Source organism: Cyanistes caeruleus, chromosome Z (assembly GCF_971803275.1).
Source record: "Cyanistes caeruleus chromosome Z, bCyaCae1.hap1.1, whole genome shotgun sequence".
In the NCBI taxonomy this organism is placed as follows: domain Eukaryota; kingdom Metazoa; phylum Chordata; class Aves; order Passeriformes; family Paridae; genus Cyanistes; species Cyanistes caeruleus.
In genome coordinates, this window is record NC_141732.1 from 65,319,941 (window position 1) to 65,326,725 (window position 6,785).

At 37.3% G+C, this 6,785-nt stretch overlaps 1 long non-coding RNA gene across 2 annotated transcripts; it reads left to right on the forward strand.

Annotated features, from left to right (window-relative positions):
• Positions 1-578: 578 nt before the first annotated feature.
• On the forward strand, positions 579-6,247 carry LOC111941508 (uncharacterized). Of its 2 annotated transcripts, none has more exons than XR_015280658.1 (3): positions 579-734; positions 4,492-4,765; positions 5,032-6,247. It is a non-coding gene; the product is annotated as an uncharacterized LOC111941508 (long non-coding RNA). The 2 variants fall into 2 exon arrangements; XR_002870065.2 differs by having other exon boundaries at positions 4,492-4,564; positions 5,032-6,106.
• The last annotated feature ends 538 nt before the right edge of the window (positions 6,248-6,785 follow it).

The window sequence follows — 6,785 nt, forward strand, 5'->3', positions numbered from 1 at the left end:
GGACTTGGTTGCTCAGAGCCCCATCCCACCTGACCTTAAACCCTTCCAGGGATGGAGCATGCACAGCTTCTCTGTTCCACTGCATCATCACTCTCACAGTAAAGACTTTGTTTTTTCCTAATATCTAGTAAAAACCAGCTCCCTTGCAATCTGAAACCATTAAAGGTTATCTGTTTAAAACCAAATCCAGTATTCCATATGCAGCATTACAAATTTCTACTAATGCAGTGTCAAAATTTGCATCATTTTTTTGGTCATACTGTTAATACTGCGTGAAATATGTTTCATTTTCATACTGCAAAGGTACATTCCTCACTCATTTTTTACTATGGTGAGCATCCCTCATTCACAGTTTGTTATGAGGCAAAATTTTTAATAAGCACTGAATAACTTGCTCGAAGGAAGAATCCTCTTTATTTTTCCTTCTCTAAAGCAAAAAAACCAAATTGAAGCACTAACCGAAGCTGTTAATCACCTCCAGGTGTTTTGACTTGTCTGCTTACTGGGTAGTATAGGGTTGAAGATGTTATTGCTGCTGCTCTTCTTGTGTCTTGCCTCCATTTTTACAGTCTGTATACCATAATTACAGCATTTATTCACCTGAGGCTGACAGGCTCTGACTTCAGAGCCTTCTCTGACTTCTGACTTCTTTGTGCTCCCTCATAATTTAACTGTGCTTTGGGGGCCTGGTTTATGAGCCTGAGGAACAGCAATTCCCATGTTAGGAACCATAGGTAAGAATTTCTGTTGAGACATTTTACCAGGAGGCTTGTTAGTGAACAGAGATCTTCTGACAGGTTGTTTCTGTCTTTGAAATGTACTTGGTGCATCTTCTGCTTCTAAATGTTAAATCTGTTAATCAGCCAGCTTGCTCTCAAGGCCAATTTCACCTGCTATGAAACACTGCTGACCTTGAGGAGGGTTCACTATGCATTTTCCTTTCTTCTTTGGAAAGACATAGCCCCTTGCTATGTGCATGGGTCAAGTACTTCCTAGAAATCCCATTCTTAGTTTAGTAGGCTGGGCCCTGGTCTCATTTCAGTTACATGGATCAAAAAGGTAAGAAAAACCCATAGCTTTTATGAGTTTGAGCCTTTTCATTCCTTAAATTTTCTCAGTCTATTTTTTAGTTGTTTTTTGTGAATCAGAATATTTAAAAGGTGTTCAGGCTTCTTGAGAGAGCTTTTTCTTTGAATATTTGATTCTTATTAAGGGTAATAATTCTTATTAATAATATCATTGAGGTAATAATATCTGACTCATAATCTCTGTAACTGTCATCCTTTTCTACATCTTCTAATCAGGGATCAGGATACATACTGTTTTAGAATTTGTATGGATGCAGGAAAATGATAGAGGAAACAAGTTGATTCAGCAGTGATTTGTGTAAGGAAGCAGAACACAAGAACCGTATAGGACCTCTAATGAGGCAGATCAGCCACCTGCTCTTCATTTCAGCTTTATGTAGGTAACTCATAAATCAAGAGAGAAAATCTTTTGGAAGGCCCAGGGGAAGTCAGACTTTCCCCTTCTTCTGAGGTTCATAGAGTTACAGAGAGGGGAGTTACTACCTATTGCATCCAGATGCTGGGAATTAAGTGCTTGTCACTCCTCCATCAGTATCTTTAAGTTCTAGCACTATCTACTGCCCACGAGCCTGTGGACTTCCATCACGTTCCTGCCTTCATTCAGGGTATTTTGAATTCAGAGTATCAAAAAAGTGGATTTAATTCTTTCAGCTTCCTGCAATTAGGATTTTCCTACAGTTATTAACGTACTGTGACTGAATGATAAAATTTCCACATCGTTCCTTCTCTGAACATAACACTGGTATTTCTAAAATATAAATTTGATTACAACATAAGAGAAAATGTCTTTTCAAGTAAATTAATATTTATAAACTCTCTACATTAAGCTATTTTTCCGTTTTTACTTAGATATATGCATTTTCTTCAGCAGCCACAAGATGGGAGTATTGACCCTTAAAGCTCTCGTTTCCGTCTTTGGTTTTTATTCTTTACTCTTGTGCTGTGCCAGGCAGAGACTTAGAGAATATGTTTTGCTCCTTCCTGAACAAGTTCTCTCATAAACTATAGAGAATTTCTGGGATGTTTAGAGAATGTTAGTCTGCCTTATTTCCTATATTAATTCAGGAGGCAAAGGTCACATGTACATTAAAAGAATTTGTTGTGACTAAGAATCACATTTCTCTGATACAAATTTCAGAGTCGTTCTTTTTCAGTTCTGCACTGATTTGCCACCTTTTCAGATAATGGGCTCCCTTTAGTATTCTCACAAGGCTGTAATGATAAATGGAGCAACAGATCAAAACACTTCTTGCTGCATTTACAGGTCACCATCTGCAAGTTGGAAAGAACAGAACTTACGTGATGAGATGACTGACTGAGCAATTTGGGGGATGAGACCTTATTATTATTATGAGGCCTTAAGAAAACATTAAGGACAAGAAAATCCCAGCTAAATGTTATTATATGGGCAACTGGACAAAGACTTGTTCTGCCTTTAGGCTTATTTCTGAAAGGTTTGAGCATGCAGAGATGTCCTCCCATGTGTCATGTGGCCCATAGTGCCTGTGGAGGCACTGCAAGAAAATGGACCAATTCAAAAATTTTTGAGCATTGAGGAATGCTGATATGAATGTTCTTGGCCTGTTCTCAAAGAATTCAGAACTTTATCTGCACATAATGTGATCCATACCCCTCTTGCATTTGAAACACAGAGTCATCCATTGTTATTTCAAATTGTTTTTTTCAAATTTTTGAAAAAAATTTGTCACACCAGTGCTCCCCTTCTCCTTTGGTTAAAGAGCTAAGTATTTTATAAAAGAGTGTGTAGGTGATACATACTTGCTACCTGTTAGAGGAGTTTTTTAGGTATTCAAAAATTTATGAACAGCCTTGAAAAAATGTTATTATGCTTGATGCATCTGGTACAAAAAAGAGAGACTATTATATAACCATTACATGATGTGTGCAGGTATTAAAACAAATCTAATCAGACAACATAATTTCTGGTTTTATTAATTAGATGTGTGCTATAAACAAGCACTATTCTACTGTATTTTCCAAAGAACTTGACTCCTATTGAAATAATTAAAAGAAAAAGTAGGTTTTTTTCAGAAGTCACTGAAATTTTAAATCAGACTGTAGGGTTTGGTGGTTTGTTTGTTTATTTGTATGGTTTTTCGTTAAGTAACATGCTGAATTTTCTTTCTGCTTTGTTCATTTTCCATCAGAAAATCTTAGAATTTATGTTGGGCTTAAACTAGTTTATTAGTAGTAGGAAAGAAGACACTGTTTGTTTGGGTTTTTTTCTTTGTATAGATGATGTGAATGAAAAGCAATATAGCCATTACACTTTGCCTTGGTAAAGACCATCTTTTCAGAGTTTGACATCTCTACCTAGCTACAAATAATTAGCCAGCTTTGGTCTGCATTTTAGCAAGATGAAAACTTCAACCTTCTTGTTCCCGTATTGTGGACACACTGATAACTTTAGTGCTAATGGTCCTTCTGTGTACACAATAATGAAAACAAAGACTGAGCTGACTTGTGGCAAGCAGTAACAAAACTGCAGCAGATATATTCATGCTCTCCCCACATGCCTGGGCCTCCAACTAAATCTGAAACCTTGTCTTCCCTCACTGTGATCCTAATAGAAACTTGATATTTTGGCCTCTACAAGGATAAAAGAAACTTGTCTTAAATATACAAGAATTGCTGAAGAAATGTACCTTAGACTTGGACCCACATTTAAGCAATTAAAAAAAGAAATCTCACTGAGAGAGGAGGAAAGGAAATACAGCATTTTCATGGCAAATAGCATGGTGCCTGCTTGGCAGAAGTGACCTTGGAACAGTGTTTTTTCTGCCCTCCTTCTCTCATTGCCTGTTTTTCCTCTGGATGTGTAGTACTATGATAAATGGCTGGCAGTAGGTTTCACAAAAGACTACTTCAGTGCCTCCTGAGTCTGACACTACAGCTCTTCTGTAGAGTGCCCTTTCAGGCCTTCCCAAGGCCCTCCTCAGCCATCTGGTACATATTTATGGAGGAGAGGGATTAATTCCCAGGTGAGAAGCAGATGCAGCTCAAGGAGTACAGAAAATTTAGAACTCATTGTTAGTGTGGTTACATCTTGGGATTGCTTCCAGAAAAGCAGAGCTGGTTTTCCTCTTTTTTACCAGTACATTTTAATTGGGATTTTAAGTTCCTGGCTGTTAAACTGCCTGTAGGAAGATATATATGAATATTTTTGCTTAAATGAGAACACTTTGGATGTACATGTAGAAACAGTGAATCAGAAAATATAATATTGGAGATGTGACTTTATTTAAAAATGTTATCTGATTGAAGGAGCCACCTTATATTACCCGGCTGTGTTACCTCTCTAATGACTTCTAGTGAAATCAATGTTTTATACATACAGAAAAATGAAGGTAATCATGAAAATCATGTTCCTGTGTATCCCCAGACCTGGAAGGCTGCATTCAAGTCCATTTCCACATTCTGTGATGAGATTGGATCCAAAGGAGAATCACAATTTGGTGAGACTGGAGATGGAAGCTGACAGGCAATGCCAGGTCTGGGGCAGCTGACAGCCATGAGAAGCTTCAATGTCCACCTCATTTCTGGGCAGATTTAATAAAGTGTTTGTAGCTGCCTCACACAGAGGACTTTCTACTGTATTTTATTATAAGCAAAACAATTCCAGGCCTGCCTCAGAGCTTATGAGACAGTTCAGTAAGGTATTAAATGACTTCTATCTTTACCTCATTAATTTTAAATGCATTGGCAATCCAAAAGAAACTAATGGTCCTTGTTAGATATAGAGCCAAAAAGGGTATTCTGTATTCCTGACATGTCACCCAAAAGTAAGATAACTTGCTATTGTAAGGACAATGTTGATGAGATATATGATTCTTTACTGTAGTTTGATTTACCTGGTTTTGTCTAGTTATCTTATCATAATGAATTTTGAGTAGTGTTTGGTCACTTTTTTCTTTTTTTTCAGTATGGAGAAGAGTATGTTAGCAAAGAAGCATCACAGAAATATGAAAGAGAGGGGCATAATAGTGTGAAGAGCTCTGGAGTATTTCAGTTTTTCATCACCAGTGGTGACTAAAAAGTGGCAAAAAAGAATTTCCTCCCCAGGTCTAAAGGCAAATGGATTAAAATGATGAAGCGTTTTTAATTCACTGAAGGCTGCAGAAAACCAAAAATATTTCCCATATCTTCTACAGCTTTAGGAAGTGTTGTGGAAGAGATCTATAATGCAAACCCTGTAGAGGTGGAGCAGCAACATAAGGCATTTCTGATCTCTCCCCAGTTATTTTTCTGTCATCAGGTTCCTATCTGCGTGCAGCTGTAGCGCTCAAGGAGCCTGTCTGATGGACCGAGATCATACAGGCCGTGTGCAACATGGCTTTTTCACAGTCCCTAGAACAGCCAAGGGAGAACAAGGAAGGGACTGTGGGGGCTCCAGTGGAACTGAAATTCAATTACATGCCTCCTGTAGACCTAACCTCACTGTAAAAATTGGCCTGACAATTTTACCTTTAATTGTGCCTATGTGAAATCTCTTTGATGTTAAAGATGGTCTGCCCTCATCCACCTTTCTTGTCATACTGTGAGCAAGCCTCACTAAATTGGGTAGCAAGATGCAGACCTTTCAGGAACCCAGACATGAACAGCTTTCTCCAGCCCTTGAAAGTACATGGGATTGATCTGTTTGCTGTACAATCCCCAAGCCCCAGGCTATGGATAAAATTTCTTAGAAGAGAGGCAAAGTAAATCAATTCTGTTCTGTTTCTGGGGTAAAGTTGGTCAATAGATGATATTTTAAAGCACCTCCATCAACAATTTATGAGATTTATTCAGTTTATGCGAAAGAGCACTCCATAATCATCACTACACAGCGATGGCCCAACAGGGTGTTGCTAACTGGATATCATTTAATAAAAGTTTTTCAAGTGCTCAGCATGCTTTCATCAGAGGGTGATTTTTGTTTTTATCCTTGTTTTGTATGAACGTTAGGAGGTAATCAAGAAGTTATAAAAGTTGATGATTTATGAAGCTTTTGAAGTGGTGGGTGAAATTGTAGGCTAGATATAATGCTTATATTGATCACACTGTTGGTAAAAGCATGATAAGACTGTTGACTAAAAGTACTATTAAAATAAATTTCATGACAGGCTGTTAAATAAAGATCTAGTATTATTTTAATAACTTGATTTTGGTTAATAGTGGTCATGGTTAATGCTGGGCAGTATTGTGCTGGTAGGCACATAAACATCACAAATATTACCATATTGACACTGAGTTTTCATAATTGGAAAATTAGTTACATAGTTACCAGTTTCTCCAACACCAGCCCTATATTTTCTTATATTTCCAGCAGTATTCTTGTCTCTTATAGTAGCAACCTTTTGAAATTTTTGTTCCATGGCCATGGCTTCATCACAATCTGCTTTTCCAGCAACTTCTCCTGCTTTTTTATAAGTTTTTGAGTTTTTTTTAAATACAATTCTACTTTTACTTCCTTTTTATTTTTTCATATTCTGAAATTATTTTGATTATGGTATTGATAGTTCCAGTCTTGAAAGCACAAGGGAGAACAAAGTAATAATTTTTTACCTTTTTTCTTTGACTGTGCTTTTATTTCCATTTCTAACTACTTGCATTCTGAAGAGTGTCAGAATTAACAACTCTCTTCAAGGAAAATCAATACCCCCTCAAACAAACAAACAAATAAACAGCCCCCTCCCC